This window comes from Papio anubis, chromosome X, assembly GCF_008728515.1.
Source record: "Papio anubis isolate 15944 chromosome X, Panubis1.0, whole genome shotgun sequence".
NCBI lineage: Eukaryota > Metazoa > Chordata > Mammalia > Primates > Cercopithecidae > Papio > Papio anubis.
The window spans coordinates 72215448-72238999 of NC_044996.1; the positions used below are offsets into that span (position 1 = coordinate 72215448).

At 38.2% G+C, this 23552-nt stretch overlaps 1 non-coding gene across 1 annotated transcript; it reads left to right on the plus strand.

The window, feature by feature from the left end:
* Positions 1-22380: 22380 nt before the first annotated feature.
* Positions 22381-22487, plus strand: LOC116272195. Its single transcript, XR_004180922.1, has one exon. It is a non-coding gene; the product is annotated as a U6 spliceosomal RNA (small nuclear RNA).
* Positions 22488-23552: the final 1065 nt, after the last annotated feature.

The following is a 23552-nucleotide window of genomic DNA, read 5'->3' on the forward strand; positions in this document are numbered from 1 at the left end:
TAAATTAAGAACCTGAACTCAACATTTAAAAAAATGAATCTAATATACATCTACAGAACTCTCCACCCCAAAACAACAGAATATACATTCTTCTCATCATCACATGAGACATACTTTAAAATTGGGCAAACAATCTGATATAGTTTGGCTGTGTCCCCACCCAAAACTCATCTTCACAAGATCTGATAGTTTTATAAGGGGTTTCCACCTTTGCTGGGCACTCATTCTCTCACCTGTTACCCTGCGAAGAAGTGCCTTCTGCCATGATTGTAAGTTTCCTGAGGCCTCCCCAGCTGTGCAGAACTATGATTCAATTAAACCTCCTTTCTTTGGAAATTATCCAGTCTCGGGTATTTCTTTATAGCAACATTAGAATGAACTAATACAGTACATTGGTACCACAGAGAATGAGGTGCTGCTGTAAAGATACCCAAAAATGTAAAAGCAGCTTTGGAACTGGGTAACAGGCAGAGATTTGAATGTTTTGGAGGGCACAGAAGAAGATAGGAAGAAGTGGGAAAGTTTGGAACTTCTTAGAGACCTGTTGTGTGGCGTTGGCCAAAATACTGATAATGATCTGTACAAAGGAGTCCAGGATGAGGTGGTCTCAGATGGATATGGGGAACTTGTTGGAATCTGGAGTAAAGGTTCCTCTTGCTATGCAAAGGGACTGGTGGCATTCTGCCCCTGCCCCAAAGATAGGTGGGGCTTTGAACCTGAGAGATTATTTACGGTATCTGGAGGGAAATATTTCTAAAAAAAAAAATTCTAGGGAGAAAATCAAGACTGCTCCAGGAATTTGCCTAAGTAATGAGGGGCCAAATGTTATTCACCAAGACAATGGGGGAAATGTCTTCAAGGCATGTCAGGAATCTTCAGGGAAGCCCCTCTGATCACAAGCCCAGAGGCCTAAGAGGAAAAAGTGATTTTATTATTATTATTATTATTATTATTATACTTCTTGTTCTAGGGTACATGTGCATAACGCAAGTAGGTTTATTACATATGTATACTTGTGCTATGTTGTTGTGTTAACTCATCACTGCCAGCACCCATCAACTGGCCATTTACATCAGGTATAACTCCCACGCAATCCCTCCCCTCCCTCCCCATGATAGGCCCCGTGTGTGATGTTCCCTCCCGAGTCCAAGTGGGATCTCATTGTTCAGTTCCCAACGTATGAGTGAGAACATGCGCTGGTTTTCTGTTCTAGATAGTTTGCTAAGAATGATGGTTTCCAGCTGCATCCATGTCCCTACAAAGGCCACAAACTCATCCTTTTTATGGCTGCATATATTCCATGGTGTATATGTGCCACATTTTCTTAATCCAGTCTGTCACTGATGGACATTTGGGTTGATTCCAAGTCTTTGCTATTGTAGTGCCGCGAAATTTGCATGCCTTTATAGCAGCATGATTTATAATCCTTTTGGTACCCAGTAATGGGATACAATATATGGTATCTAGTTTTAGATCTTTGAGGAATCGCCATACTGTTTTCTCCATAATGGTTGAACTAGTTTACAACCCACCAACAGTGTGTGCGTTCCTATTTCTCCACATCCTCTCCAGCACCTGTTGTTTCTAACTTTAATGATCGCCATTCTAACTGGTGTGAGGATGCATTCCTCATTGTGGTTTTGATTTGCATTTCTCTGATGGCCAGTGATGATGAGCATTTTTTCATGTGTCTGTTGGCTGTATGAATGTCTTCTTTGGAGAAATGGCCCACTCATATCCCTTTGCCCACTTTTTGATGGAGTTGTTTGTTTTTCTTGTAAATTTGTTTGAGTTCTTTGTAGTTTCGATATTAGCCCTTTGTCAGATGAGTAGATTGCAAAACTTTTCTCCCATTCTGTAGGTTGCCTGTTCACTTGACAGTAGTTTCTTTGCTGCAGAAGCTCTTTAGTTTAATGAGATCCCATTTGTCAATTTTAGCTTTGCTGCCGTTGCTTTTGGTGTTTTAGACATGAAGTCTTTGCCCATGCCTATGTCCTGAATGGTACTACCTAGGTTTTCTAGGGTTTTTATGGTATTAGTCTAACATTTAAGTCTCTAATCCATCTTGAATTAATTTTCGTATATGAGTAAGGAAAGGATCCAGTTTCAGCTTTCACTTTATGGCTAGCCGCCAATTTTCCAGCACCATTTATTAAATAGGGAAACTTTCCCCATTTCTTGTTTTTCTCAGGTTTGTCAAAGATCAGATGGCTGTAGATGTGTGTGGTATTATTTCGGAGGACTCTGTTCTGTTCCATTGGTCTATATCTCTCCTGTTTTGGTACCAGTACCATGCTGTTTTGCTACTGTAGCCTTGTAGTATAGTTTGAAGTCAGGTAGCGGATGCCTCCAGCTTTGTTCTTTTACTTAGGATTGTCTTGGAGATGTGGGCTCTTTTGTTCCATATGAACTTTTTAAAGCAGTTTTTCCACTCCTGTGAAGAAACTCATTGGTAGCTTCTGATGGGGATGGCAATGAGTCTATAAATAACCTTAAGCAGTATGGCCATTTTCACGATATTGATTCTTCCTATCCATGAGCATGGTATGTTCTTCCATTTGTTTGTGTCCTCTTTTATTTCACTGAGCAGTGGTTTGTGGGAAAAGTGATTTCATGGGCCAGGTCCAGGGCCCCCCTGCTGCTTTGTGCAGTCTCTAGCCTTGGCACCCTGTGTCCCAACCATGACTAAAGGGGGACAACATACAGCCCAGATCATTGCTTCAGAAGGTGCAAGCCCCAAGCCTCAGCAGCTTCCATGTGGGATTGGGCCTCTGGGTACACAGAAGTCAAGAACTGAGGTTTGGGTACCTCTGCCTAGATTTCAGAGGATGTATGGAAATGCCTGGATGTCCAGGGAGAAGTTCACTGCAGGGACAGAGCCCTCATGGAAAATGTCTGCTAGGGCAGTGTGGAAACATATGTGGTGTCAGAGCCTGTCAACAGAGTCCCCACTCGGCCACTGCCTAGTGGAGCTGTGAGAAGAGAGCCACCATCCTCCAGACCCCAGAGTGGTAGATCCACAGCAGCTTGCACCATGCACCTGGAAAAGCCACAGATACTCAAGGCCAGCCCATGTAAACAGCCAGGAGGAGGGCTGAATCCTGCAAAACCCACAGTTGTGGAGCTGCCCAAGGCCATGGTAGCCCACCTCTTGCATCTGCATGACCTGGATGTGAGACATGGAGTGAAAGGAGACCATTTTGGAACTTTAAGGCTTATTGACTACCCTATGAGATTTTGGACTTCCATGGGGCCTGTAGACCCTTTGTTTTGGCCACTTCCTCCCACTTGGAATGGTTGTATTTACCCAAAGCCTGTACCCCATTGTATCTAGGAAGTAACTAAGTTGCTTTTGATTTTACATGCTCCTAAGTGGAAGACATTTGTCTTGTCTCTGATGAAACTTTGAATTTGGACTTTTGAGTTAATTCTGGAATGAATTAAGACTTTAGGGGACTATACAAATGGTATGATTGTGTTTTGAATTGTGAGGCCATAAGATTTGAGAGGAGTCAAGGGTGGAATGATATGGTTTGGGTGTGTCCTTACCCAAATTTCATCTTGAATGGTAGTTCCTATAATCCCCATGTGTCGTGGGAGAGACCAGATGGAGATAAATGAATCACGGGGGCAGTTTTCCCTATCCTATTCTCCTGATAGCAAGTCAGTTCTCACAAGATCTGATAGTTTTATAAGGGGCATCCCCCTTCACTGGGTGCTCATTCTCTCTCCTGTCACCCTGTGAAAATGTGCCTTCTGCCATGATTGTAAGTTTCCTGAGGTCTGCCCAGCCATGTGGAACTGCGAGTCAATTAAACCTCTTTTCTTTATAAATTACCCAGTCTCAGATATTTCTTCATAGCCGTGTGAGAACAGACTAATAGACAATCAGACATAAAATAATACTCAGAAAATAAAATAAAAAATATACCAGCCACACTCTTAAACCACAGTGCAATAAAAATAGAAATCAATGCTAATAAAATTGCTCAAAATCATACAATAACACAGAAATTAAACAACCTTATCCTGAAAGAATTTGGGATAAATAATAACATTAAGGAAAAAATCAAGAAGTTCTTTGAAACTAATGACAACAAATGTACAGAATACGAGACTCTCTGGGACACAGCTACAGTAGTGTTAAGAGGGAAGTTTATAGCACTAAATATCCACATCAAAAATTAGACAGATTTCAAATAAACAAGGTAACATCACAACTAGAGAAACAAGAACAAACCAACTCCAAAGCTAAAAGGAGATAAATCAAAATCAGAGCTGAATTTAAAGAAATTGAGACATGAAAATCTACTCAAAATATCAATAAATCCAAGAGCTGGTACTTTGATAAAATTAATAAGATAGACCTCTAGCTAGACTAATAAAAAAGAGAGAAGATCCAAATGAGGATAATTCAAAATGACAAAGAGGACGTTACCAATGGACATGAATGTCTGTGAAAACATCTATGCACACAAACTAGAAAATCTGGAAGAAATTGATAAATTCCTGGAAACAAACACTTTCTAAGACTGACCCAAGAGGAAACTAAATCTCTGAACGGACTAATAACGAGTTCCAAGCTTGAATTAATAATAAAACACCTACCAATAAGAAAAAGCCCAACACCAGTCAGATTCACAACCAAATTATACCATATGCATAAAGAAGAGATGGTACTATTTCTACTGAAACTATTTCAAAATTTGAGAAGAAAGGACTCCTTTGTAACTCATTCTAATGAGACCAACATCATCCTGATACCAAAACTTGTCAGAGACACAACAAAGAAAGAAAACTAAAGGCTAATATCCTGGATGAACCTCAGTGTAAAAATTCACAATAAAATACTGGCAAACTGAATCCAGCAGCACATAAAAAAGCTTATCCATCACAATCATGTTGGTTTCATCCCCGGGATACAAGATTGGTTCAACATACATAAATCAATAAATGCGGTTTATCGCATAAACCAAACTAAACACAAAACCCTCATAACCACCTCAATAGAGGCAGAAAAGGTTTTAACTAAAATTTAACATCACTTCATGTTAAAAGCCCTCAAAAAACTAGGCATAGAAAGAACATACTTCAAAGTAATAAGTGCCTTCTATGGCAAACCCAGAGACAACATCATGCTGAATGGGCAAAAGCTGAAAACATTTCCCTTGAAAACCAGAACAAGACAGGGATGCCCTTTAACATCACTCCTAGTCAAAATAGCACTGGCAGTCCTGCCAAGAGCAATCAGGCAATAGAAATGAATAAATGCCACCCAAAGAGAAAAAGTGGAAGTCAAAATATCCATGTTTGTACACATCATGACTCTATGTCTATAAGGTCTCACAGTCTCGGTCCAAAAGCTCCTTTATATGATAAATAACTTTAGCAAGGTTTCAGGATACAAAATTCAATTTACAAAAATCAGTAGAATTCCCATACACCAACAGTCAAGCTGAAAGCCAAATCAGGAATGCAATCCCATTTACATTAGCCTCAAAAGGAATATGATACCTAGGAATACAGCTAACTAAAGAGTCAAAAGATCTGTACAATGAGAATTATGAAACACTGCACAAAGAAATCAGTGACCCAAACAAACAGAAAATAATTCCATGCACATGGATAGAAATAATCAATATTTTTAAAATAGCAATATTGCCCAAAACAATCTACAGATTCAATGCCATTCCTACCAAACTACCAATGACATTATTTGCAGAATTAGAAAAACTATATTAAAATTCATATGGAAGCAAAAGAGAGCTTGAATAACCAAAACAATCCCAAGAAATAAGAACAAAGCTGAAGGCATCATGTTATGTAATTTCAAACTATATTATAAGGCTACAGTAACTAAAACAGCATGGTACTGGTACAAAAACAAAGTCATAGATCAATGGAACAAAATAGAGAGCCCAGAAATAATACCACACATCTACGACCATCTGATCTTTGACAAATCTAACAAAAACAACCAATGAAGAAACGACTCTTTCTAAAGGTGTTGGTATAACTACCTGGCCATATGCAGAAGACTAAAACTGAAACCCTTCCTTGCACCATATGCAAAAATCAACTCGAGATTGATTAAAGATTTAAATGTAAAACGTAAAACTATAATACCCTGAAAGATAACCTAGGAAATATTCTGGAAATAGGACCTGGCAAAGATTTCACTATGAATACACCAAAAGCATTTGCAATAAAAACAAAAATTTTTGTGAGACCTAATTAAAGCTCTTCTGCATAAGAAAAGAAACTATAAACAGAGTAAACAGAAAAACTACAAATTGATAGAAAATATTTGCAAACTATAAATCTGACAAAGGTCTCATTTCCAGAATCTATAAGAAACTCAAATCGACAAGGAAAAGAAAAAAAATTTAAAAAGTGGGCAAAGACTATGAACAGACACTATTCAAAAGAAGACAAAAATATGGCCAACAAGCATATTAAAAATGGTCAACATCACTAATCATTAGAGAAATGTAAATCAAAACCACCATCAGATATCATCTCACACCAATCAGAATGACTATCGTGAAAATGTCAAAAGATAACAGAAGCTATTGAGGTTGCAGAGGAAAAACAAAACAAACAAACAAAAAAAAACACTGCTGTGTGAAATGTAAACTAGTCCAGGTGTTGTGGAAAGCAGTGTGGCAGTTTCTCAAACAGCTTGAAACAGAATTATGATTTGACCCAGCAATATTATTATTCAATATATGCCCCAAAATAATATAAATTGCTCTAAAAACGCATGCAGGTATATGTTCTTTGCAGCACTGTTTACAATAGCAAAGATATGGAATCAACATAGATGTCCATCAATGACAGACTGAATAAAGAAAATTTGGTACTTATACACCATGGAATACTACATGGAAAGAGATCATATCCTTTGCAGCAACATGGGTGGAGCTGAAAGTCATTACCCTAAGCAAACTACTGCAGGAAAAGAAAAATAATACTGCATGTTCTTACTTATAAATGGGAGCTAAACAATTAGAACACATGAACACAATAAAGGGAACAACAGACACCAAGTTCTGTTTGAGGGCTGAGAGTTGGAGAAGGGAGAGGATCGGAAAAAACTACCTATTGGATACTACACTTATTCCTTTTGTGATGAAATAAACTGTACACTAAACCCCTAAGACATGAAGTTTACCTATAAAACAAACCTGCACATGTACCCCTGAACCTAAAATAAAAGTTATAACAGAAAAAGAGCCATCTATGAAAAACCCACAACCAACTTCATACTGAATGGGCAAAAACTGGAAGCATTCTCCTTGAAAACTGGAACAATAAGAAGATGCACACTCTCACCACTCCTATTAAACATAATACTAGAAATGCAAGCCAAAGCAATCAGGCAAGGGAAAGAAATAAAATACACCAAAATTGAAAAAGAAGTCAAGCTATGTCTCTTTGTGGATCTTATGATTCTATACCTAGAAAACCACAATGACTACTACAAATGCCCCTGTGTAACTGATAAACAACTTCTGTGAAGTTTTAGAATACAAAATCAGTATATAACCATCAGTTCTGTGTATATACAGCAATAAAATTCAAACTGAGAGCAAAATCAAGAAAATAATCCCATTTACAATAGCCACCAATAAAATAAAATAAAATAAAATAAAATACCTAAGACTTTATCTAACTAAGGAGGTGAAAGATCTCTACAAGAAGAACTACAAAACGCTACTGAAAGAAATCATAGGAAACACAAACAAATGATAAACCATTTTATACTCATGGATTGGAAGAATCAGTATTGTTAAAGTGGCCATACCACCCAAAGAAATCTACAGATTTAATGCTATTTCTATCAAGCTGTAACTCATGTTTCACAGAACTAGAAAAAATTTCCAAAATTTATATGGAATAAGAAAGTAGCACAAATATCCAAAGTGATCCTAAGCAGAAAGAATAAAGCTGGAGGCATCCCATTACCTGACTTCCAACTATGCAATAAGACTACTTTAATGGTTCATTCCAAGATAGCCGAATAGGAACAGCTCTGGTCTGCAGCTCCCAGCATGGTCAATGGAGAAGATGGGGATTTCTGCATTTCCAACTGAGGTACCTGGTTCATCTCATTGGAACTGGTCAGAAAGTGGGTGCAGCCCACTGAGGGTGAGCCAAAGCAGGGCAGGGCATCGCCTCACCTGGAAAGTGCAAGGGGTCAGAGGATTTCCCTTTCCTAACCAAGAGAAGCCATGACACACTGTACCAGGAAAATCAGGACACTACCACCTAAACACTGTGCTTTTCCAACGGTCTTAGAAAACCACACACCAGGAGATTACATCCCACACCTGGCTCAGCGAGTCCCACACCCACAGAGCCTTGCTGACTGCTAGTCTGAGATGGAACTGCGAGGTGGCAAGCCTGGCTTGGGGAGGGGCATCCACCATTGCTGAGGCTTCATTAGTTAAACAAAGCAGCCAGAAAGCTTGAACTGTGTGGAGTCCACCACAGCTCAAGGAGGCCTGCTGCCTCTGTAGACTCCACCTCTGAGGGCAAGGAAGAGCTGAACAAAAGGCAGCAGAAACTTCTGCAGACTTAAACGTCCCTGTCTGACAGCTCTGAAGAGAGCAGTGGTTCCCTCAGCATGGTGTCTGAGCTCTGAGAACAGACAGACTGCCTCCTCAAGTGGGTCGCTGATCCCTGTGTAGCCTAACTTGGAGACACCTCCCCATAGGGGCCGACTGACACCTCATGCAGTTGGTGCCCCTCTGAGACAAAGTTTCCAGAGGAATGATCAGACAACAATATTTGCTGATCTGCAATATTTGCTGTTTTGCAGCCTCTGCTGGTGATACCGAGGCAAACAGGGTCTGCAGAGGACCTCCAGAAAACTCCAAAAGACCTGCAGCTGAGGGACCTGACTGTTAGAAGGAAAACAAAAAAACAGAAAGGAATAGCAACAATAAAAAGGACATCCACACCAAAACCCCATCTGTAGGTCACCATCATCAAAGACGAAAGGTAGATAAAGCCACAAAGATGGGGAGAAACCAGAGCAGAAAAGCTGAAAATTCTAAAAACCAGAACACCCCTTCTCCTCAAACGGTTCACAGCTCCTCACCAGCAATGGAACAAAATAGGACAGAAAATGACTTTGATGAGTTGACAGAAGTAGGCTTCAGAAAGTCGGTAATAACAAACATCTCCAAACTAAAGAAAAATGTTCGAACTCATTGCAAGGAAGCTAAAAACCTTGAAAAAAGATTAGACGAATGGCTAACTAGAATAAACAGTGTAGAGAAGACCTTAAATGACCTGATGGAACTGAGAACCATGGCACGGGAACTACATGATGCATGCACAAGTTTCAATAGCCAATTCTATCAAGTGGAAGCAAGGGTATCAGTGATTGAAGATCAAATTAATGAAATGAAGTGACAAGAGAAGTTTAGACAAAAAGGAGTAAAAAGAAATGAACAAAGCCTTCAGGAAATATAGGACTATGTGAAAAGACCAAATCTACATTTGATTGGTGTACCTGAAAGTGACAGGGAGAATGGAACCAAGCTGGAAAGCACTCTTCAGGATACTGTCCAGGAGAACTTCCCTAACCTAGCAAGGCAGGTCAACATTCAAATTCAGGAAATACAGAGAACACCACAAAGATAATCCTCGAGAAGAGCAACCCCAAGACACATAATTGTTAGATTCACCAAGGTTGAAATGAAGGAAAAAATGTTAAGGGCAGCCAGAGAGAAAGATTGGGTTACCCACAAAGGGAAGCCCATCAGGCAAACAGCAAATATCTTGGCAGAAACCATAAAAGCCAGAAGAGATTGGAGGTCAACGTTCAACATTCTTAAAGAAAAGAATTTTCAAACCAGAATTTCATATCCAGCCAAATTAAGCTTCACAAGTGAAGGAGAAAAAAAAGTCCTTTACAGACAAGCAAATGCTGAGAGATTTTGTGATCACCAGGCCTGCCTTACAAGAGCTCCTGAAGGAAGCACTAAAGATGGAAAGGAACAAGCAGTAACAGCCACTGCAAAAACATGCCAAATTGTAATGGCCATTGATGCTAGGAAGAAACTGCATCAACTAATGTGCAAAATACCAGCTAACATCATAATGACAGGATCAAATTCACACATAACAATATTAACTTTAAATGTAAATGGGCTAAATGCCCCAATTAAAAGACACAGATTGGCAAATTGGATAAAGAGTCAAGACCCATCAGTGTGCTGTATTCAGGAGACCCAACTCACATGCAGGGACACACATAGGCTCAAAATAAAGGGATGGAGGAAGATCTACCAAGCAAACGGAAAACCAAAAAAGAAAAAAAAAAAAAAAAAGGCAGAGGTTGCAATCCTAGTCATTGATAACACAGACTTTAAGCCAACAATGATCAAAAGAGACAAAGAAGGCCATTACATAATGGTAAAGGGATCAATGCGACAAGAAGAGCTAAGTATCCTAAATATATATGGACCCAATACAGGAGCACCCAGATTCATAAAGCAAGTCCTTAGAGACCTATAAAGAGACTCAGACTCCCATACAAAAATAGTGGGAGAATTTAACACCCTACTGTCAATATTAGACAGATCAATGAGACAGAAAGTTAACAAGGATATCCAGGATTTGAACTCAGCTCTGCACCAAACGGACCTAATAGACATCTGCAGAACTCTCCACCCAAAATCAACAGAATATACATTTTTCTCAGCACCACATTGCACTTATTCCAAATCAAACCACATAGTTGGAAGTAAAACTCTCCTCAGCAAATGTAAAAGAACAGAAATACAGCAAACTGTCTCTCAGACCACAGTGCAATCAAATTAGAATGCAGGATTAAGAAACTCTCTCAAAATCGCATGACTATATGAAAACTGAACAACCTGCTCCTGAATGACTACTGGGTAAATAACAAAATAAAGGCAGAAACAAAGATTTTCTTTGAAACCAGTGAGAACAAAGATAATGGGACACATTTTAAGCAGTGTGTAGAGGGAAATTTAAAGCACTAAATGCCCACAAGAGAAAGTGGAAAGATCCAAAATCAACACCCTAACATCACAATTAAAAGAACTAGAGAAGCAGGAGCAAACAATTTCAAGAGCTAGAAGAAGGCAAGAAATAACTAAGATCAGAGCAGATTGGAAGGACATAGAGACACAAAAAAACCTTCAAAAAGTCAATGAATCCAGAAGCTGGTTTTCTGAAAAGATCAACAAAATTGATAGACCACTAGCAAGACCAACAAAGAAGAAAAGAGAGGAGAATCAAATAGATGCAATAAAAAATGATAAAGGGGATATCACCACCGACCTCACAGAAATACAAATTACCATCAGAGAATGCTATAAACACCTCTATGCAAATAAACTAGAAGATCTAGAAGATGGAGAAATTCTTGGACACATACACCCTCCCAAGACTAAATGAGGAAGAAGCTGAATTCCTGAATAGACCAATAACAGGCTCTGAAATTGAGGCAATAATTAAGAGCCTACCAACCAAAAAGTGTACAGGACCAGACCGATTGACAGCCGAATTGTATGAGAGGTACAAAGAGGAGCTGGTGCCATTCCTTCTGAAACTATTCCAATCAATAGAAACAGAGGGAATCCTTCCTAATTTATTTTATGAGGCCAGCATCATCCTGATACCAAAGCCTGGCAGAGACACAACAAAAAAAGAGAATTTCAGACCAAGGTCCCTGATGAACATCAATGTGAAAATCCTCAATAAAATACTGGCAAACTGAATCCAGCAGCACATCAAAAAGCTTGTCAACCAAGATCAAGTTGGCTTCATCACTGAGATGCAAGGCTTGTTCAACATATGCAAATCAATAAATGTAATCCATCACATAAACAGAACCAAAGACAAAAAACACGTGATTATCTCAATAGATGCAGAAAAGGACTTTGACAAAATTCAACAGCCCTTCATGCTAAAAACTCTCAATAAACTAGGTATCGATGGAAGGTATCTCAAAATAATAAGAGCTATTTATGACAACCTCACAGCCAGTATCATACTGAATGGGAAAAAACTGGAAGCATTCCCTTTGAAAACAAGCACAAGACAGGGATGCCCTCTCTCACCACTCCTATTCAACATAGTGTTGGAAGTTATGACCAGGGCAATCAGGCAAGAGAAAGAAATAAAGGGTATTCAATTAGGAAAAGAGGAAGTGAGATAGTCCCTGTTTGCAGAAGGCATGACTGTATATTTTGAAAACCCCATTGTCTCAGCCCAAAATCTCCTTAAGCTGATAAGCAACTTCAGCAAAGTCTCAGGATACAAAATCAATGTGCAAAAAATCACAAACATTTTTATACACCAATAACAGACAAACAGAGAGCCAAATCATGAGTGAACTCCCATTCTAATTGCTGCAAAGAGAAAAAAATACCTAGGAATCTAACTTACACAGGATGTGAAGGACCTCTTCAAGGAGAACTACAAACCACTGCTCAATGAAATAAAAGAGGACACAAACAAATGGAAGAACATTCCATGCTCACAGATAGGAAGAATCAATATCATGAAAATGGCCATACTGCCCAAGGTAATTTATAGATTCAATGCCATTCCCATCAAGCTACCAATGACTTTCTTCACATAATTGGAAAAAACACTTTAAAGTTCATATGGAACCAAAAAGAGCCTGCATTGCCAAGACAATCCTAAGCAAAAGAACAAAGCTGGAGGCATCACACTACCTGACTTCAAACTGTACTGATTTCTGGCCAGGAAATCAGGCAGGAGAAAGAAATAAAGGGTATTCAATTAGGAAATGAGGAAGTCAAATTGTCTCTGTTTGCAGATGGGAAAAAACTACTTTAAATTTCATATGGAACCAAAAAGGAGCCTGCATTGCCAAGACAATCCTAAGTAAAAAGAACAAAGGTGGAGGCATCACGCTACCTGACTTCAAGCTATTCTACAAGGCTACAGTAACCAACAGCATGGTACTGGTACCAAAACAGAGATATTGACCAATGGAACAGAACAGAGGCCTCAGAAATATCACCACACATCTACAACCATCTGATCTTTGACAAACCTGACAAAAACAAGAAATGGGGAAAGGATTCCCTATTTAATAAATGGTGCTGGGAAAACTGGCTAGCCATATGTAGCAAGCTGAAACTGGGTCTCTTCCTTACAACTTATACAAAAATTAATTCAAGATGGACTAAAGACTTAAATGTGAGACCTAAAACCTTTAAAACCCTAAAAGAAAACCAAGGCAGTACTATTCAAGGCATAGGCATGGGCAAAGACTTCATTACTAAAGCACCAAAAGCAATGACAACAAAAGCCAAAATAGACAAATGGGAGCTAATTAAACAAAATAGCTTCTGCACAGCAAAATAAACTACCATCAGAGTGAACAGACAGCCTACAGAATGGGAGAAAATTTTGCAATCTACCCATCTGACAAAGGACTAATATCCAGAATCTACAAAGAACTTAAACAAATTTACAAGAAAAAAATAAAACAACCCCATCAAAAAGTGGACAAAGGATATGAACAGGTACTTCTCAAAAGAAGACATTTATGCAGCCAGCAGACACATGAAAAAATGGTCATCATCACTGGTCATCACAGAAATGCAAATCAAAACCACAATGAGATACCATCTCACGCCAGTTAGAATGGCGATCATTAAAAAGTGAGGAAAGAACAGATGCTGGAGAGGATGTGGAGAAATAGGAATGCTTTTACACTGTCGTTGGGAGTGTAAACTAGTTCAACAATTGTGGAAGACAGTGAGGCAATTCCTCAAGTATCTAGAGTTAGAAATACCATTTGACCCAGCGATCCCATTACTGGGTGTATACCCAAAGGATCATAAATCATGCTACTATAAAGACACATGCACAAGTATGTTTATTGCATCACTATTCACAACAGCAAAGACTTGGAATGAACTCAAATGTCCATCAATGATGGACTGGATTAAGAAAATGTGGCACATATTCACCATGGAAAACTATGCAGCCATAAAAAATGATGAGTTCTTGTCCTTTGTAGTGAAATGGATGAAGCTGGAAACCTTCATTCTGAGCAAACTGTTGCAAAGAGAGAATACCAAATGCCGCATGTTCTCACTCATAGTTGGGAATTGAACAGTGAGAACACTTGGATACAGGCGGGGAACATCAGACACTGGGGGCCTGTCGTGGGGTGGGCGGATGGGGGAGGGATAGCATTAGGAGAAATACCTAATGTAAATGATGAGTTAATGGGTACAGCAAACCAACATGGCACATTTATACATATGTAACAAACCTGCACATTGTGCACATGTACCCTAGAACTTAAAGTATAAAAATAAAAAATAAAGCCAAAAAAAAGTGAGTACTTTAAACAAAACAGCATGATACTGGTACAAAAACAGACACATAGACCAATGGAACAGAATAGACAGAAATAAAGCCACGCACCTACAGCCATCTGATCTTTGGCAAAGTCAACACAAACAAACAGTGAGGAAAGGACTCTCTATTCAATAAATGGTTCTGGGATAGCTGGCTAGTCATATGCAAAAGAATGAAAGTGGACCCATACCTTTCACCATATACAAAGAATAAGATAGATTAAAGATTTCAATTTTAGACTTATAAGATTCCTAGAAGATAACCAGGGCAACACTATTTTGGACATCAGCCTTAAGAAAGATTTCATGACAAAGTCATCAAAAGGAATTGCGACAAAAACAAAACTTGACAGGTAGGACCTAATAAAAAAAGAGCTTCTTCAAAGCAAAAAATGACTATCAGCAGAGTAAACAGATGGCCTACAGAATGAAATAAAATATTTGCAAGGGTACATCTAACAAAGTTCCAATATCCAGAGTGTATAAGAAGTTTTTTAAAAATGTACAAGCAAAAAACAAACCCACTAAAAAGTGGGGAAAGAACATGAACAGACACTTCTGAAAAGAAGACAGGCAAACGTCTCACAAACATGAAAAATGCTCAATCTCACTAACCATTTGAGAAATGCAAATCAAAACCACAATGAGATGCCATATCACACCAGTCAGAATGGCTATTATTAAAAGTAAACAAAAACAAAACAAACAAATAAACAAAATGCAGTGCTGGTGTTGAATCAAGTTTAGCCTAAAGCTGCCTCCTCACATATTTTAAATTTGGCCTATAGGATTTTTGTACATTGTGAACTATAACAAGTGGAGGTGTAACCCAGACCATAGCCTACACTAGTACCAATTACCAATATTTGACCAATCAAATGTAGCCAACTATTTGAACTATGTTCAAATAAGGCAAATGCCAAGCTGTAAACAATCCAGACATTTCTCTACCTCACATTCATTTTCTGTGCATCACTTTTCTTTTTCCGTTCATAAGTCTTTCACCACGTGGCTGTGCTGGAGTGTCTGAGCCTATTCTGGCTCAGGAGGCTGCCTGATTCACGGATTGTTCATTGCTCAATTAAACTCCATTAATCTAAATTCAGCTTGAAATTTTCTTTCATCAGATGGCCTCAGAAGTGGGATTGAAGTAGAACTTCTAAAGACCCCTAGGAGCACTGAGTGACCAAGCGAGATACCCATTAGAGCCACTGTGTTTCTTGATCTCTTAGAGCAGCTGGGGAGTATGGTAAATTCTCAGATTCTGAAGTTACATGGATTTGTGTTTTGAATTCTCCAAGTTTCTTTGAACAAATTTCTGATCCAAACTGGGTTTGGAAGTCATGACAGAAACTGGACTGAGTCCAGGATTCGATTGGATGTGGTAATTAACTGTCTTTGGTCCAGTTAGAAGCCTCTTACATCTGACTGGGTCAGAAAGAAATTAGTAGTACATGAAAATGTTGCAGGGGGTGTGCATTTTGGCTTTTAGACATTTGCAGGAATTTTTGTGTTCTACCCTTTTGTTTCATTTTTCTTGTGCATTTAGGTAGGAAAAAAGTCATTGGCTTAGTTGATCAAGGGAACCTGAGAGCAAAGCCAATACTCGATGTAAAAATGAAATCCTTAATTTTTGGAGAACAGAGTTCCTTCTGGCTCATACATGCATAAGTATTGGGCCATGGAAGCAGTAATCTTACAGAAATGATAAAATCTTGTCAATCTTACTAAAGATAACTTACAGTGGAATGTTCCAAATGAACAACACTGCACTAAAGTGTATTTGAAAATGAGAGCTCCCAAATTAGTCTCATCTAAGGATGCCTACTGATATGCAGAAAAGGAATTTTCAATATTTTTATTTAAAGGCTTTATGAAAGGGAAATAAAAAGCTTAAGTGATTGATTAAAAAATTAAATCTGCTAACTTTTTGACTTAGTTATGACTGTGATCCAAAGAAATAAACTGCCGACTTTGAGTATGTAGTGGTGTACATTTTAACTGGATAAAGGATGGGATTGGGTTAGAGGCCATCTCCACAGTAAAGTTCCTTTTAGTAAAAAATGGATTTGTCACTATGAGATATTGACCGCTATTCTCTTTAAATTAATTGGCTTTCATTCTTTGGGTGGCTGTGGGTGACAGAATTAGGCATGTACAGTATAACTGGACATGGGGAGCTTCTTTTTCCCTAAGGGGAGAAACTTGAGAGCTGATGAGACTGCTGGAATTATAATGACTGACAAGTAGCCACTTGAACTTTTAATTTTGAGTTGCTGCAATGGGTGGGTCTTTCTCTGGCCTCCCTGAGCTCCTCACCTTTCCTACCCTCTTGCAAGCAATGCTTTTCTCCCTTCCCTTTTCTCTCTCTCTGTGAAAACTGGTTGTAGGAATGATAAAAATTACTATCTCTTGCAAAGTTTAACTTAATGAGAAAAGTAATTTGTGAAGATAGTCTTAAGCTATAGCACAACTGGCATACTTTGTGCTATAAATTTGTTTTTATTGTATCATTCTGTCATAAAGAGAGGTATCTTAGGATAGAATGTGGGCCTAGGAGCTCCATAAGCTTGCTGTAAAGCCAGCACAACAAACTGGTTAGCTACAAACTTTGCTGCAGGTCCCTGAAATGAAAAATCTGGATGAATGTTTTTCTTCATCTTTTTTTATGTCCTTGGGAGCTTGATCTTGTAACCACATAGCAGTACTTTTTCTTGGTTTCTGCCATCCAGGGAACAGAAACTTGGTAGTTCATGTCATAGTTAGCTCAAAAAAATTTTTTGAGCAATTAAAAACTATTGCAAGCTCAAAATTGGCTGCTCTAGATTCCTTATTTTAAGAGCATTGGAAACCGCCCAATGCAATAGCTTAGTAGCTAAGGCTTTGTCATTTCACAATGGTGGCCTGGGTTCAAGGTTCAGTTCCAGGCTTAAGAAATGAGCCCTTTAATGGCATAACATGCATGTGACTTTTGCTATTTATTGATTCTCTTCCCCTCCATGAAAAACTTCTGAATTCACTTCTTGAATTTTACTTTCTCTGAGCACCTGAGAGGATACGTTTAGTGAAGTTCAAAAGCCAGACATATTTGCTGTTTGTTAAGGTTAGCATTTGGCAATAAATGTTTGGTTAAAAGTCAGCTTAATTAAAAGCAGATATTCAAGCTATAGGTATATTTTTAAAGTATTTATGGATTTTTATCTTCTTGAATCTTGTATTTTATAAGTTTTTTTTTCTTTTCAGTCAACTGAATTGTTTTTCTTTATTTTATTTTTTCTTCTTGTCGCTCTTGATGCACATATAAGAGAACCTTAAGTAACCCCTAACAGCTTGGGACTCCTTGGCAAAAACACAGGAGGTGCCACTGACCTTGTTTTGGGAAAAACCTCTGTTTTAGTCATGAAACTCCAGGAACTGAAAACAGATAGATCGCTCTTAAAATCTAAGGCTAAATATACTTTTGGGGATGGCAAATGGCAGTTGTGGAGGATACTTGACTCTTTGCACATTTAAATAAGAGAAGCATACTCCTGGCCACCTAAGAAGAATGGAAATGTCCCCACCCCTCATTGAGATTAGACTCCCTTGGGGGATGGGCTAATCACAGAATCAACTAATCAACTTTGGGATGCTTTGCAATGCAAAGCAATGTTTTTACCATGAAATGCACAAAATCAGTGCACTGTCTTGTTCTATAACACTTCTCTTTTAGGGATGCAGGATCCAGCATAAAAATGGGACCCTGAATTTTTAGGGATCTGTTTTGTCTTCCAGCTGTACCTGCATATTAGGCCTTAAAAACTGCATGCTTTAAAAAGAAATGCAAAAACTGGCAAATGAAAAAATCATACAACTATTAGATCTTCTTCTGCCTTTCTGTGTATTTATATGTGTTCTGTATGTGATGTTTATATATGAATGAGCTCTGATTAATTGGCTTAAAAATAATAAGTGCTGGAATCACATATTTTGCTATGAAAATAAAAACTAATGCCTTTTATTTAACGTAACTTTAGTAAGCTTCAGGAAATTGAAGAGTTGTTAAGATTATTGGTAAAATAAAGACATTTGGTCTATATTAGGAAGGTCAAATATTAGGTTTGTCAAATGCTTTAAGGTAATAAACTGCCTCTTTGACTTTTAAAAATTGTTCAACTTTTGCTTCAAAAGCTACTGCAGGGACATACCAGGAAAACCTAAATAATTCACAGACTCTTTGAAAGAAGTGGTTTGCTGCTGCAAACTCCATGAGACAGCCAAAAAACTGTGAGTGCCCAAATTGTGATAGGGGAAAAGTCTGTTTCTGAACACACATCCTCTGTGGAGAACCTAAAAATCCAAATCAGAAGAGAAGGATTTAACCTTACCTAGAGCTGAAACAAATTTAGAGAGCTGAGTGAAATATAAAAGTAGAAGAAGCAGCAAAAGAAGCCCTGTAGGCACTCCTGGCCCCCAGGGAAGCCATTTTTTACTTTATCTCACAGAAGTCTTTGGGAAGGGCTGCCAGTGGAATTAGAGAAGGACCACAGGAAGAAGGAAAATTCCAGCTGAATTTTGTAATAATTTTGACTGTGAGTGATTTTTCCTGGGCAGAATCTGGGAGGCGGGGAGGTGAATGGGATGTTCAGATATGAGCACAGGAGCTGCAACAGTCTTCTAGCCTGGGGTAAGATCTCAGTCTTGCTCTCTGGCTGAATACATATAAACTCGGGGCTGTTGGTGGGACACAGTTGGAGTGAGACTGGCTTTGCTGGCTGCATGGGAGCTGGGTAAGGCCTGTCACTGCCAACATTCACCACTTTCCTGGTGACCTGTATGATAAAGCAGAGGTAGACAAAATCCCCTTGGGAACACAACACCATTAGCCTGAGAATCAAACCCGTATTCTTACAGTGGCTGCAGCAAGCCCTGACCAAAAAGAGTCTGAGCTCAGACATAGAGAACCTTCCTCCTATGTGACAGTCTTTCTCTATTCACCCTGGTAGCTGAAGATAAAAGACATTATCTCTTGGAAGCTCTATGGCACCTGAGAAACCTGAACACTTACCCAGGCAACATTAGGGCAAGATTGTATCCCCCTTAAACTACCATATCTGATGCTGTCTTGAAAGTGCCACATCCTGGCTGGAGGCCAAACAGCTAAGACCACTACAGCAACTCAGGAATGAACAGCTCTACTTCAACAAATGAGAAAACAAGAGCTAACTTTATTTCCTGTAACATTCTGGCTAACAAGAGGTCCTGAGTCTCTTCATGTGACAACTTAACTGCATTTGAGAAAACCAGTGTACTAAACAAAACTACAACCAAGGACCCTCACAGAGTCAACATCACTCATCTGCTACCCATATTGGAGCAGGTGTTGGTATCTATGGCTGACAGACCTGAAGACAAATCACATCACAGGACTCTGTGGACACTCCCCAGGACCTACCTGAAGTCCAGTAGCTCCACTGCATGCCTAGACCTAGAAGGAGTAACAAAATGTGCAGTTCAGCTCTTGAAAGTCCCATCCCTAGGGGAAGAGGGAGAGTACCAAATCAAGGGATTGCCCTGTGAAACAAAATAATCTGAGCAACAGCCCTTGAGTCCTAGGTCTTTTCTCTGACATAGTCTACCCAAATAAGAAGAAACCAAACAATTCTGGTAATATGACAAACCAACGTTCTCTAACACCCCCATAAGATCACACTAGCTCACCAGAAATAAAATCAAATGAAGAAGAAATCTCTGAATTGCCCCCCCAAAATAAAATTCAGAAGGCCAATTATTAAGCTGCTCAAGGAGGCACAAGAAAAAGGTGAAAACCAACTTAAATAAATTTAAAATATAATACAAGATGTGGACGAAAATATCTCCAGAGAAATAGACAGCATAATAAGAAATAATCACAAAACTTCTGTAAATGAAAGACAAACTCGCATAAATGCAAAATATGCTGGAAAGTTTCAACAATAGAATTGAACTAGTAGAAAACAGAAAATAGAACTTCAGAACTCAAATACAAGGCTATTGAATTAGCCCAATCTTACAAAGACAAAGAAAAAAAAATGAATGAGAATAAAGTCTCCAAGAAGTTTAAGATTATGTCAAACTACCAAACCTAAGAATAATTGGTATTCTGAAAAAGAAGAAAAATCTAAGCCTTTGGAAAACATACTTGAAGGGATAATTGAGACAACATATTTGGCCTTCCTAGAGATATAGATATCAAAATGCAAAAAGCTCTAAGAACATAGGTGAAATTCATCACAGATTGATCATCACCTAGACAGATAGTCATCAGATTATCTAAAGGCAAGACAAAGGAAAGAATCTTAAGAGCTGTGAGGGAAGAGCATCAGGTAACCTATAAACGAAAACGAATCAGATTAACAGCATATTTCTAAGCAGGAACCCCTCAAGCTAGAAGAAACTGGGGTCCTATTTTAGCCTCCATAAACAAAACAGCTATCAGCCAAGAATTTTGCATCCAGCAAAAGTCAGCTTCATAAGTGAAAAAAAGAGTCATTTTGTCACAAACAAATGCTAAGAAAATTCACCATAACCAAGCCATCACTACAATAACTGTTGAAAGAAGTTCTAAATCTTTAAACCTCAAAATACACCAAGATAGAACCTCATTAAAGCATAAATCTCACAAGACCTATAAAACAAGAACACAATGAAGAAAAAAAAAAAAGCATTGTATTCAGGCAACAGCTAGCATTGTGAATAAAATAGTACCTCACATCTGAATACTAATGTTGAATGAAATGGCCTAAATGCTCTACTTACAAGATACAGAATGACAGAATGGATGAGAATTAACCAACCAACCATCTGCTGTCTTCCAGAGACTCACCTAACACATAAGGACTTACATAACTTAAGGTAAAGGGGTGGAAAAAGATATTCTATGCAAATGGACATCAAAAGTGAGCAGGAGTTGCTCTTCTAATATCAGACAAAACAGACTTTAACACAAAAACAGTAAAAAAGGCAAAGAGTGACATTATATAATGATGAAAAGACTGGTCCAACAGGAACATATGATAATCCTAAATATATATGCACCTAACACTGGAACTCCCAAAGTTATAAAACAATTACTACTAGACCTAAGAAGTGAGATAGACAGAAATGCAATAATAGTGGGGACTTCAGTACTCTACTGACAGCATTAGACATATCATCAAGACAGTCAACAAAGAAACAGTGGACGTAAGTGATGTACTAGATCAAATGGACTTAACACGTATTTACACAACATTCTACCCAACAACTGCAGAATATACATTCTATTCATCAGCACATGGAGCATTCTCCAAGATAGACCATATGATAGGCCACAAAACAAGTCTCAATAAATTTAAGAAACTCAAAATTGTATCAAGTACCTTCTCAGACCACTGCAGAATAAAATTGAAAATCAACTCCAAAAGGAACCCTCAAAACCATGCAAACACATAGAAATGAAATAATCTGCTTCTGAGTGATCTTTGGGTCAACAAAAAACTCAAGGTGGAAACAAAATTTTTTGAACTGACCAATGGTAGTGACACAACCTATGAAAACCTATGGAATACAGGAAATCTGGTGCTAAAAGGAAAGTTTATAGCATTAAATGCCAATAGCAAAAAGTCACAAGAAGCAAAAATAGACTATCTAAGCTCACACCTCAAGGAATCAGAAGAACAAGAACTGACCAAACCCAAACCCAGCAGAAGAAAAGACAGAGCAAAGATCAGAGCAGAACTAAATGAGATTGGAACAAAAGAAAGCAGTACAAAAGCTAAATAAAGCAAAAAGCTAGTTCTCTGAAAAGGTAAACAAAATTGATAAACCATTAGTAATATTAACCCAGAAAAGAAGAGAGAAGATCCAAGTAAACTCAATCAGAAATAAAACAGAAGATATCACAACCAATACCAAAGGAATACAAAAGGTTATTCTAGGCTACTATAAACACCATTTCACACACAAGCTAGAACACCTGGAGGAGTGCTTAGTGCTTGCTTTAGAAGCACATATACTAAAATTGGAATGATACAGACAAGATTAGCATGGCCTCTGTGCTTGTGTGAGACACAAATTTGTGAAGCATTCTATAGTTTTGAGATTGGGGGCTAATATTTAACATTCTTAAAGAAATGAATTTCCAAACTACAATTTCATATCCAAAAAAACTAAGCTTCATAAGCAAAGGAGAAACAAGATCCTTTTCAGACAAGCAAATGCTGAAGAAATTCATCACCAGCAGACCTGCATTGAAAGAGCTTCTGAAAGAAGCACTAAATAAAAAAGGGAAACCCATTACCAGACACTACAAAAACACAATGACATACACAAAACAGTGACACTATGAAGCAATCATATAAACAAATATGCAAAATAACCAGCTAGCACCATGTTTACAGGATCAGATTCACACATAACAATACTATCCTTAAATGTAAATGGACTAAATGCCCCAATTAAAAGACACAGAATGGCAAGTTGGATAAAGAGCAACGACCCATAGGTATGCTGTCCTCAGGAGACCCATCTCACATGCAAAGACAAACATAGGCTCAAAATAAAGGGTTGAAAGAAAATTTACCAAGCAAGTGGAAAACAGAAATAAGGGCATGCTACAATACTAGTTTCTGACAATACAGACTTTAAACCAGCAAAGATTAAAAAAAAAAAAAAAAAAAAAAAAAAGACAAAGAAAAGCATTACATGATGGTAAAGGGTTTAATTCAACAAGAAGTGCTAAGTATCCTAAATATATATGCACCCAATAGAGGAGCATCCAGATGTATAAAGCAACTTCTTAGAGACCTACAAAACGACTTAGATATTCACACAATAATAATGGAACACTTTCAAAACCCACTGACAATATTATATAGATCATCATGACAGAAAATTAACAAAGATATTCAGAACTTGAACTCAGCTTTGGATCAAGTGAACTTTACAGATATCTGAAGAACTGTCCACCCAAATTCAACAGAATATACATTCTTATCATTGCCACATAGCACTTACTCTAAAATTCCTGACATAATTGAAAGTAAAACACTCCTCAGAAAATGCAAAAGAACTGAAATCATAATGAATAGTTTTTCACCACAGTACAATCAAATAAAAACTCAAGATGAAGACAGTTACTCAAAAACACACAGCTACATGAAA